An 11,955-nucleotide genomic window follows, 5' to 3' on the forward strand; every position below is an offset into this window, starting at 1 on the left:
GTCATGTGTTATGCTGCATGCTTATGCTTGCATATGGAATCGACAACTTCTTCTAGAAGAGTCTACAAGAAACCCTAAGAGATTTCCTTCTGCAGAAATTGGTGGAGAGAATTCGACTTTTCTAGAATTTTCACTTTCTAGCCTCAGATTATAAGACCCCACCATGCCTGGTGAGAGCTGAGGATCCCAACCCAGCTCCTCACGATTGAGCAGCAAAAACGCCACTGTGAGTGTATGTTAATACCTCCACGAACACCAAGAAACAGACAGCTCGGTATGGTAGCGCACACTGTAACCCAGCACTTCAGCGGCAAAGGCACGTGGATCTGTGAGTCTGAGGCTAACCTGGTCTACATAGTAAGTTCCTTCCAGGATAGCCAGAGTTACATAGAGAGACCTGCCTCAACAAAACAAAGCAAAACAAAAAGACAAAAATAGCAACAACAACAACAAACAGACAAAAATAAAGTAATATCTCAGTAGTGGTTCTGTTGGAAATAGTGGAATTATTGAAATACTGTTTATATTGTTCTCAAGTGCTGACATTACAGGTGTGCACCACCACATCTGGCCTAATATTTTCCAGTATTTTCTAAGCTTTACACAACCAGCGTGTATTTCCTCTATAATATGCATTAAAGACAAAAATCATTTCAAGTAACTTCTCCCCTCCAGGGTGGGGGCAGACAAGCGATTGTGTGCACAGTGTGGACACAGAGGTGGGGCAGGGTAGAGGCTGTCATAGTCCTGGGGCCATGAGGTTTCTGCTGAATCACCTAACACTGTTGAGCCTCAGCTGGCCAGTGGAGGCAGAAATGCTCCCACTCTTGCCTAGGTCATTCTTAGTCATCCTCTGGGAGATCAGAGCAGGGGGCAGGGGCAGGAAGCTGGTTGGAAGGAGCTTCCTTCTGGCCCTGGAGCCTTCTAGGTCAAAGGAGTCTAAGCCCTAGGCCTCCTACCTAAGTGGCACTGTCCCCTTGGGGCAGCCAGCCCACTGGTGCTGAGTACAAGGCTTGGGAAAATGGATGCGAGAAAATGCCCCTGGCCTTTGGCTGCTCCCATCCTCCCATGGAAGCTGTTGTGAAAATTAATTACCATTTGTCTGGAACTTTGAGATTCCCCAGATGAAAGACCCAGCAGAAGGAGACTCATGATGAATACATGTTTACGGTACTGACTTTCATCCTAAACATCCGACATAACAATCACGTGTCCCTGCCGTAGCCTCCCACTGCCTGGACATCCTGCCTCAAAGTGTCAAAGTTCGAGCTTCAGAATTGAATCAGCACCGGAGGGGGGAGGAGGGAAGGGAGGAAGAGAATGGAGGAGGAAGGGAAGGATTTGCGACAGGTGTTAGGCATCCTGTGTTATCCAGGTGTTCCGTTCTCCCAGGTTAAAGGGGAGGACTTCAGCAAGGCTAGGGAACCGAGGCTTGCAGAGAGGGGTTATGGGATATTCCGAGGTAGTCCTCGTTCGTGCCAGCCTAGAACCCTGAACTTTAATTCTCTTTAGAGTTGAGGAATGGGAGGAATTCTAGAATGTTCTGGCTCTGGCCTCGCCAGTGCTGGGCAGCTCGCACCCTACATGCTGACATCAGATGGCGTCCACAGCAATGCCTTCCTCCCGCAGACTACACTGACTCTTTGCTGCCGGCTCCTGAGTACGGAGAAGACGGGTCCTGTTACTCCTCCCAGGCGGAGAACTCTGATTTTCTCGCTAAGTCTTCCTTTGCTTTTCCATTTTCATTTCATGCACAGTGACAAACGAGCTGTAAAGTGAGTGGATCCAGTGTCGGGGGAGGTCTTTGGTTTGTTTATTAGTGTAGACAGGGTCTCATTGTGTAGCTCTTGCCTTTGAACCAGGCTGGCTTTGAACTCACAGAGATCTGCTGCCTCCTCCCCAGGACTGGGATTAAAGGTGTTCAACACCACGCCTGGCTGAATTTAAATTTTGTTTTGATTTTGGTTTTTTAAAACAAGGTCTCGTGAAGCCCCCAGACTATCCTTGAATTTGATAGGTAGCTGACCAACTGGCCTTGAGTTCCTGACATTGCCTCCACGCTCCGCTTCGGGATTACAGGTGTGTACCAACATACCAGGTTTTAATATACGTTTTTAAAAACGTGTTTTAATTAAAATTTCTTTCCTTCTTTTTCAGAGAGGGTCTTGCATTAAAGACCAGGCTCACCTAAACTTTCCGACCTCTTGCCTCTGTTCACTGAGTGCTGGAATTATAGGCATAATCGCCACCCCTAATCAGAGAGGACCTTGAAGGCTCCAGCCCCTCCCCCAAGAAGACTGACTTAACCACCTAAGGGAACAGTTAGGACCGGCCTGTGTTCTGAACTGGAGAAGACCGGAAGCTGTCCCAGGCTCCAGGTGCGGAGGCCCAAAGGCATGCAGCTGAAGTGAACCTTCCGGGGTCAGAATGGAAGGGTCCGGAGAGGATGTGGGGACTGGTGAACAGGCAGGCAGGGTGCGCGCGACTGTAGAGGCCGTGTAGTGCCAAGTTAAAGACCTAGGATTTGCCCAGAAGACTCCAGAGACACCCCCACCCCCGTAAAGTCTCTGAGCCATAGCAGGATATGATGCTATGACGCAAGGTAGGGGGTGAGGGGAGAAGATGGGCCAGGAGGCAAATCGTGTTGCCTTCCCTCTCCAACCCTCCCGACTTCTATTTTAACTGGTGACACATCAGCACGGATGTCACCTCCCCCGGTGCCCTCTGACACACTAGCCAGTTTTATTTTCGTGGCTCTTAACACCCTCAGCAACGATCATTTATACACATGCTTACTTCCTTTGCTCCCGTGTCCCACGGAACATAAACAAAATAGGGTAGGTGGGGGATCATTATCTTGTTTTGTTCGCTGTTGCTTCTCCGGCACCTGTGACAAGCTAATGGCAGATGCTGTGAGTGTATTTGTGGAATGAATACATAGATTGATAACTGGAATGATGGCATCACTATTTCTGTCCCAGGGCCCCAGGCCCCATGGTGATGCTTGACTCATGCTCCTCTGTGGGATCTGGCAATCTCTTCGCTTGGATGTGTGGTTTCTCTTTCCCTCCCAGCCCCTGCACACGCAGCCTCTACCCTCCCCAACAACTGTAAGTGCTTTGGGCATGGTCTTCCCATGGGGTCTTGGAGCCTTGGTCATGACAATTCCCTCTGATCCATTCTCTATGATGAATGAATGCTGGTGAACAGGACTGACTACAGGGGTGAGGCTGGGGATTGGAGGTCGGCAGGGCAGCTGAGGATGATGTGGGTCTTCATTGACTGCAAAAGACAGAAAAAACGGGGACAAGTGGATGCTGATGAGGGAACCAACTGAGGCAGTGTGCCTGTTCTAATGGGAGCTCACCAAATCCAGCTGGACCAGGTCGGAATGAGCATGTGATCAAACCGGACTCTGATTGTGGCTGACAATGGGGGCTGACTGAGAAGCCATTGATAAAGGCACTGGGACTTGTTTTTACAGCATGTCTGGCTTTTTGGGACCCTAGTCTATATGGATCCCTAGACCTGGATGTAGTGGGGGAGGGTGTTGGACTTCTCACAGGGCAGGATTCCCTGCCTTCTCTCAAGCAGGGTGGGAGAGGGAGGAGGTGGTATGGGGGAGCCGAAGGGGATTGGGAGGAGGGAAGGAGCCGTTGTCTTGTTATTTAAGATTTTAAAAAAAGCACACAGGCAACCTGGGATCAGGGATGAAGCTGAAGGGGCGCCAAGATTCTGGATCCAGTGGAAACAGTATTTATTGGTCTATGTGAGTTTTGTATTTCTAAGAAAACAACCAGTTTCCCTGAACAAAAATTAGTATACAAAGAACAAAAATGCATAAATAAACAAATAAACCAAAGTTGAGTATGACGGTATACTTTGATTCCAGCTACTCAGTAGGCTGAGTTGTATGGGTCTTTTCAGCTCCCAAGTTCAAACCCAACCTTGGTGGACTGGAGAGATGGCCCAGCAGTTAGGAGCACATTCTAATTCTGCAGAAGACCTGAGTTCCTTCTGTTCCCAGAATCCACCCAGTGAGATTATGTTTACCTGTAATTCAAGTACTCAGGAGGTGGAGGCAGGAGGACCAAGAGTTCAGGGTTGTCCTTGGCCACGTGGTATGTGTGAGACCACCCATCTGGGCTACATGAGGGCAGTGAGGGTGGATGGAAAACTGGGGCCTCTCCAGGGATGAGACTGCTCTGTCCATGTGCTGTGTGTTCTTTAAAAGACTGTCTCAAAGAGAAAGGAAAAGCTATGTGTAGAACCTTTCAGATTATATATTTATAATCACACATGTTTATATTTATAAACTGTAGTCACATGAAAATATTTAATGTATTCTATATACTATATCTATATATAGATATAGATATAGATATATATAAAATCTAAATTAAAAATACACAAGTTGGGTAGTGGTGGTGCATGCCTTTAATCCCAGCAGAGGCAGACAGAGGTCAGTGAGTTCAAGGACAGCCTGGTCTACAGAGTGAGTTCCAGGATATCCAGGGATACACAGAGAAACACTGTCTCAAAAAACTAAAAATAAATAAGTAAATTTATACAAATATACATGTATACTATTGTTAGTTTGTGGTGGTTTGAATAAAAATGGCTCCATAGGCTCATAGGGAGTGGCACTATTAGGAGGTATGGCTTTGTTGGAGAAGTGTGTCACTAAGGGGCCGACTTTGCTGTCCAGTTCTCTACCTGCTGCCTGCAGATTCAGATGTAGGACTCTCAGCTACCCTCAGCACCGCGTTCACCTGCATGCCACCATGTTTCCCACTACGACGATGATGGACTGAACCTCTGGACTATGAGCCGGCTCCAGTTAAATGTTTCCTTTAGATGAGCTGCCGTGGTCATGGTCTCCTCACGGCCACAGATGCCTTAACTGAGACACAGTTTTATAACCGGCTCTTTGTCCACTTAATCACAGGTGAGGAGCACAGAGGTGCTTTTGTAAGCCCAAAGGGCGGCTTGAGAAGATAAACCTGTGGGGTAAACAGGAAGGCAGGAGTGATGTATGAGTGTGAAGTGAGCTCTGTGGTTTTGATAAATATTATTAAAGTAAATAAATCTTAGCTGGGCTGCCAGGGTCAGGTACTCATTAGCTTTGTGAGCAAGGCCGCAGATGAAGACTCCTGGAACCGTGAATGGTTCTTGGCGGAGCCACTGAGGTCATCTCGTTCAATCCCCTGACCTTCCTACTGAGAAGCCACAAGCCAGAGGCCATTACATAATCTACCTAAATGGATGCCACAGGAGAGGTGGTACAGGCCTACAGCTTGTGCCCAGCCACTCAGGGGGCTGTGGTAGGAGAGCCACAACTTCAGGGCCTGTCTAGGCTATGGAGTGAGTTTGAGGCCAGTTGGGGCATTTAGTGAAACCTTGACTCAGAAAGAAAAGGTGGGGCTGGGGTGATAGTATAATGAAAGAGTGTTTGCCTAGCAAGCATGAGGCTCTGGATTCAACCCTCGGTGTTAAAAACAGGAGGAGGAGGAAGAAGAGGAAGAGGAGGAGGAAAAGGAGGAAGAGGAGGAGGCAGAGAAAAAGAAGAAAGAAAAGACAAGATAAAAAAGAGAAGAAGAGATGGGTGCTGGAGAGACAGCACAGAGCACACAATGCTCTTCTAGAGGACCTGAGATCAATTCCCATCACCCACATCAAGAGACTCACAACTGCATGTGACTCCAACTCTTGGGTGATCTGTTGTCTCTGGCCTCCACAGGCCTCACTTCAGTACACCTACGTAGTAGACATACACATAATTAAAAGGAAATCAGACAGAAACAAAGACAAGAGAAGAGGGAGAGTCCCCAGAGAAGCTGGGCTGAGAACCCAAGCCCCGACTCCCCGTCTAGTGCTCTGTACTGTACTAGGTGACAGTATGTATGCTTTTGTCACACCAGACTTGCATACAGAACTGATAGAAATGATGGCACATTCCGTTAGTCCCAGCACTCTGGAGGGAGGCAAGGACAAGTGAGTTCTAGGCTGATCTGGTCTACATAGCAAGTTCCAGCACAGCCAGGCCTATAGAGAGAGACCCTGTCTCAAAAACAAACAAACAACCCCCCCCCAAAAAAAACACAAAGGAAAAGCAAAGTGGTTGGGGAGATGACTAAGCAATGAACGAGCATGGGGGGAGTAGTGTCCAAATCCCAGCACCCACATTGCCTTAGGGTTTTTATTGCTGTGAAGAGACATCATGACCATGGTAACTCTTATAAGAGACACATTTAATTGAGGGGGCTTGCTTACAGTTTCAGAGGTTCAGTCCATTATTGTCATGGTGGGGAATATGGCAGCATGCAGGAAGACACGGTGCTGGAAGAAGAGCTGAGAGTCCTACCTCTTGCAGGCAACAGGAAGTTGACTGACTCACTGGCAGTATCCTGAGCATAGGAAATCGCAAAGCCCACCCTGACAGTGACACACTCCCTCTAACAAGATCACACCTCCTAATAGTGCCACTCTCTATAAGATTATGGGTGCCAATTACATTCAAACTACCACACACAGAGACTAACAACTATCTGTAACTCCAGTTCCAGGGTATCCGATGTCCTCATTTGGCCTCTGCAGGCACTGAATGCATGTGGTATACATACATACATACATATATAATACAAACAAAACACCTACACACATAAAATAAAAATATCATTAAAGACAAAATGAAAAAAAGATAAAATCTAAGTTAATACCATGCCAGGATATGATGGGACATGTCTGTAATCTAACTACTCAGGTTGAGACAGGAGGATTACAAGTTTATCCAGCTTGAACAACATAGTAAGATTCTGCCTCCCCCAACATACACATTTGTATGTATGTATGTATGTATGTATGTATTTATTTATTTATTTATTATTTCTAAAGCTGTTTTTTGTTTTTATAATTTATTTCACTTTATCTTATATCCATTGGGGAGTTACAGAGAGTTGTGACCACCGTGTGGGTGCTGGAAATTGAACTCGGGTTCTCTGGAAGAGCAGCCATTGCTCTTAACCACTGAGCCATCTCTCCAGCCCCTACATTTGTATTTATACATACATATATATATATATATATATATATATATATATATATATATATACATATATATATTTGTGTATGTGTGTACACCACAAAACACTAATATAAAGAAGCAAGGGGAACAATATTGAGCATGATACACCACATATTAAGAAACATTGCAGGAACATGTCCTAATAATAAAGGGATGAATTTATCCAGTGAACACACTGATTCTAAGCTGAACTTCAGGATTCATGAAGCAAACAGTGATAGAACCAAAAGAGAGGTAAAATTCCAATTTAGTTGAGCACACTCGTGTCTCAATGATTGATAGAACAGCAGACAGAAAGCCAGTGTGGATGAATGATGGAGGAGGGTTATCTGTCTATTGAGTTATTTTCATTGGTCAATAAAGAGACTGCCTTGGCCCTTTGATAGGACAGAAAATTAGGTAGGCGGAGTAAACAGAACAGAATGCTGGGAAGAGGGCAATGGGGCAGACGCCATGGAGTCAGCCACCAGGTCAGACATGCTGAATCTTTTCCGGTAAGCCACCACCTCGTGGTGCTACACAGATTATTAGAAATGGGTTAATATCAAGATATGAGAGTTAGTCAGTAACTAACTCTCTAGAGATAATGGGCCAGGCAGTGCTTAAATGAATACAATTTGTGTGTTATTATTTCCGGGGCTAAGCTAGCCATGCGGGAGCTGGGTGGGACGAAAAGCAGGCCTGCTCACAAGCCCTTACTACAGATGAAGAAGAATCAAGCAACATTATCGACCAACTGGACCTAACTGACATTTGCCACTCCAGTCTCAAGCATCAGATCGCACATTTTCCATGTTCATGCAATGGCCCCCAAGACCACATCTGGGGACACACACGCACACACAACAGTAAAAGCAAGTTACAGTTATTTCAGTGTATGTGGCAAGCTCATACGTAGGTCAGAGAACACTTCTGCAGGAGTCCGTTCCCTCCTCCCACCAAGTGGGGCCCGGGGATCAAACCTAGGTGTCAGGCTTGGGCAGTCGGTACCTCTACCTGGCAAGCCATCTCACAAATCTTAGGGAGGGAAGCATCATTTCTGATACCAAAGCAAGACAAATGCATCTCTAGAAAAGATTAGAGATGAATATCCTTCATAACCACAAAACCTTCAACAAAATATTAGCAAATTAAAGGCAGCCATGTGTCTACAAAAATACAACACAGTGGAGGTTTTCCCCAGAAATAAGATTTGATCAGTATTTAAAGCGCAGTCCGCAACTAGACTTGATAACACATGCATTTAATCTCAGCATTACCAAGACAGATAGACAGATCTCTGTGAGGTCTACACAGTGTCTATACAGTGAGTGCCAGACCAGTCAGGGGTATACAGCGAGACTATCTCAAAACAAAATAATAAATAATAAAACCAACCCATGGGCCGGACATAGTGGCACACACCTTTAATCCTAGCACTTGAGAGGCAGAGGCAGAGTCAAGCGAATCTCTGAGTTCGAGGCCAGCCTGGTCTATAGGGTGAGTTCCAGGACAGCCAGGACTATACAGAAAAACCCTGTCTCAAAACAAAAACAGCAACAAAAATACCAAAACCAAAACCAAAATCCCTTTTGAACTTAGAGAAATGAAACAATTAGTCCATATCCACACAGCTGGGAAGTGACAGAGACAAAACTCAAAACCCCTGACACCACACCATTCATTGGTCTCGTATCAACCTATGGGTGGGCTGTCTTTGAGTCACGTGTCTACCTTGGGATCAATCAGTTTCCTTCGGTTCTGAGACCTATCTATTCAGATCCAACGAGCAGGGCCTCACAATAAGCCAGTTCCAGCTAGAAGCCGTGAGCAGCTTGTCTTCTAGGATGTTCATTTAAATGAGCCATGCTTCCATGTCTCGTAAGAAAACCCAGGAAATGTCCACATAAAATCCACCCTAAACCAGCCCCTGTGTTGGCGAGCTTTGTGTCAGCTCGACAGAAGCTAGAGTTATCTGATGAGGGGCGGACATCAATTGAGAAAATGCCTCCCTAAGATCCGGCTGTAAGGCATCTTCTTAATTAGTGATTGATGGGGGAGGGTCCAGCCCATTGTGGATGGGGCCACCCATGTGCTGGTGGTCCGGGATTCTATAAGAAAGCAGACTGAGCAAGCCAGTGAGCAGCGCTCCTCCATGGCCTCTGCATCCACTCCTGTCTCCAGGTTCCTGCCCTGTGCTTCCTTCAGTGATGGGCTACACAGTGGAGGTGGAAGCTAAAACAAACCCTTTCTGCTCCAATCTGCTTTGAGTCATGGTGTTTCATCCCAGCAACAGAAACCCTAAGACAGCCACGATTAGACTACTCTGCCCTATCAAGTGAACCCATCTAATAAGTACCTTTTGAATAATAAATGTATTTACATCATTTGGATTCCACTCTAGAGAACGTGGCCAAGTCCCGAAGGAAGCCAATCCCATCAACGAGTCCTTCGGAGTGAGATGGCGGACAGGGCATCCGCTATTTCTGTATTCTGAACCACAGTCCCTGACAGACCTTACAGGAGGGAAGACTCACCTTGCTTCGTGGCTTTGGTCCATCGTGGCAGGGAAGCCATAACAGAGGAAGATGTGGCGCATCAACTCAGGTCTTGGGAGGAAGTAGGGGAGACCAGGAAGTAGAGAATAGACAGGACCCAGAGGCCCATGAAGCCAAAAGCCCACCCTAGGATCTATTTCAGACAATTAGATCCAGTCTCCTAAAGGTTCCACAGCCTCCTAAAACACGCCCACTGTCTTGGGAATATGCATTTGAAACATGAGCCTGTCGGGGTGGGGTGGGGAACATTTCAGGTTCAAATGACAAACAGCAACTCACAGGCCACTCTAGGTACATATTCTCCACCTCATTCCATAAATGGTACATTTAGTCTCTCAAATGGGGTTTAAAGGGTTTGTGGTTACTTTAAGTCTCTGAGAAAATGGAAGTAAAAGAAAAAGAAAATTGCAATTTTTTTTTTTATGGACTTGAGGTTGAGTTGATAACAAGGAATATATTCTCTACACTGGGCACGGTGGTGTGCTCCCCGATCTCAGCATTGGACACAGTGGTGTGCTCCCTGATCTCAGCACTGGACATGGTGATGTGCTCCCCGATCTCAGCACTGGACATGGTGGTGTGCTCCCCGATCTCAGCACTGGACATGATGGTGTGCTCCCCGATCTCAGCACTGAACATGGTGATGTGCTCCCCGATCTCAGCACTGGACAAGGTGGTGTGCTCCCCGATCTCAGCACTGGACATGATGGTGTGCTCCCCATCTCCACACTGGGCACGGTGGTGTGCTCCCTGATCTCAGCACTGGACATGGTGGTGTGCTCCCCAATCTCAGCACTGGACATGGTAGTGTGCTCCCCAATCTCAGCACTGGACATGATGGTGTGCTCCCCATCTCCGCACTGGGCATGGTGGTGTGCTCCCCGATCTCAGCACTGGACATGGTGGTGTGCTCCCCGATCTCAGCACTGGACATGATGGTGTGCTCCCCATCTCCGCACTGGACATGATGGTGTGCTCCCCATCTCCGCACTGGGTATGGTGGTGTGCTCCCCGATCTCAGCACTGGACATGGTGGTGTGCTCCCTGATCTCCACACTGGGCATGGTGGTGTGTTCCCTGATCTCCACACTCAGAAAATCCAGGCAGATGGACTGAGTCTGAGGCCAGTCCACGCTACAGAGCAGGTCCTGTCACCAAACAAAAATAAGACTAAACTAAAAGCACAGCGTGTTATGGGGCTCCTGTAGGCTGAAAGTTTAGTTCTGAACTGTCACATAGGCTGAGCAAAGAGAGAGACAGGCAGTCATGAGTTTTGGGTTGTTCAGAAGATGAATCAGCAGGAGTTCTGAGAGGTACCCCTGTTCAGGCTGTTGAAGTTGGGGAGACATTTCCTTAGGGTCCTTGCCATGAGTACACAGGGCTCCTGACACACTCTGGGTAGTCATGTGACCCCATCAATCCCAGCTCAGAAATTAGGGTGAACCTTAGACAGTTTGCGCATCTGTGTAGCTGGGAAATGAGCTCCTATTCTCTCAGACTCAGCTGCATCTTCACATGAGACCATGCTGGAGGCCAACAGAGTGTGCGTTCCCAAACCCTGAAGTTTAACTGACAATAGCACCAGCTTGACTTCTTCACCTGGTGCTGGACACCCGCGTGGTTGATCCCAGCAGAAATGTAGGAGAGATTAACAGACCAGCAAATGGAGCCGTAGTCCCGGAGCCTTCCCCAGCTGTGGGGCTTCACTTCTGCCCCCCTCTGCCCCACCGTGACTCACGGGGCTTATGAGCAATCCTCATATGCCTGATTTAGAGGACTTACTCACCCTTTAGAGACAGACTTTAACGCAATAAAGCAAACGACAGCAAGTGGGATGCGGCTTAGCACAGCAGTCCAGCCTGCAGCTGGCTGCCTATTCCCCAGTTCTCCCTCCAAGGTCCTCTAGCACCTGGACAATCCTGCAGTAGTTACCAGGTGATACTCCAGACTGAGCAGAGGCTTAAGAGATATGGGACTTGGAAGCGGTCATGAATCAGGCAAGCCAAGCCCCAGGCTAGCTGAAGATTGGCTTCAAAACAGGAGTTAAGGGAAGGTTAGGAATTCTTTGTCTCTGTCCATTGCTCTACAGAGTAAGACTTGGATGCGTTAAGGGAGTGACTCAAAGTGATTAGGTCTTCTTGGTCTGGGTGGCCTTCCTATCTGCAGCCCTTCCCAGGGGCCCATGGAGCTCGATTTGGGGAAAGGAGAGGAAGATAACAAGGTCCCATGCAGTCTTAGGGCTAGTCAGCGGCTGTCTTGCTGTTTGCCAGCAAAGCACACATTGGGGTAGCTCTTCTGAAGTGAGAGGTTTGGCTGGAAGCATCAGCTGAGCGG

General features: G+C 47.3%; 1 long non-coding RNA gene across 1 annotated transcript; it reads left to right on the forward strand.

The window, feature by feature from the left end:
- Nucleotides 1–1,339: 1,339 nt before the first annotated feature.
- On the forward strand, nt 1,340–3,481 carry LOC125393567 (uncharacterized). The gene is made up of 3 exons (XR_007229855.3): nt 1,340–1,775; nt 1,980–2,079; nt 2,158–3,481. It is a non-coding gene; the product is annotated as an uncharacterized LOC125393567 (long non-coding RNA).
- Nucleotides 3,482–11,955: the final 8,474 nt, after the last annotated feature.

This window comes from Myodes glareolus, chromosome 7, assembly GCF_982192425.1.
Source record: "Myodes glareolus chromosome 7, mMyoGla1.1, whole genome shotgun sequence".
Classification (NCBI taxonomy): Eukaryota; Metazoa; Chordata; class Mammalia; order Rodentia; family Cricetidae; genus Myodes; species Myodes glareolus.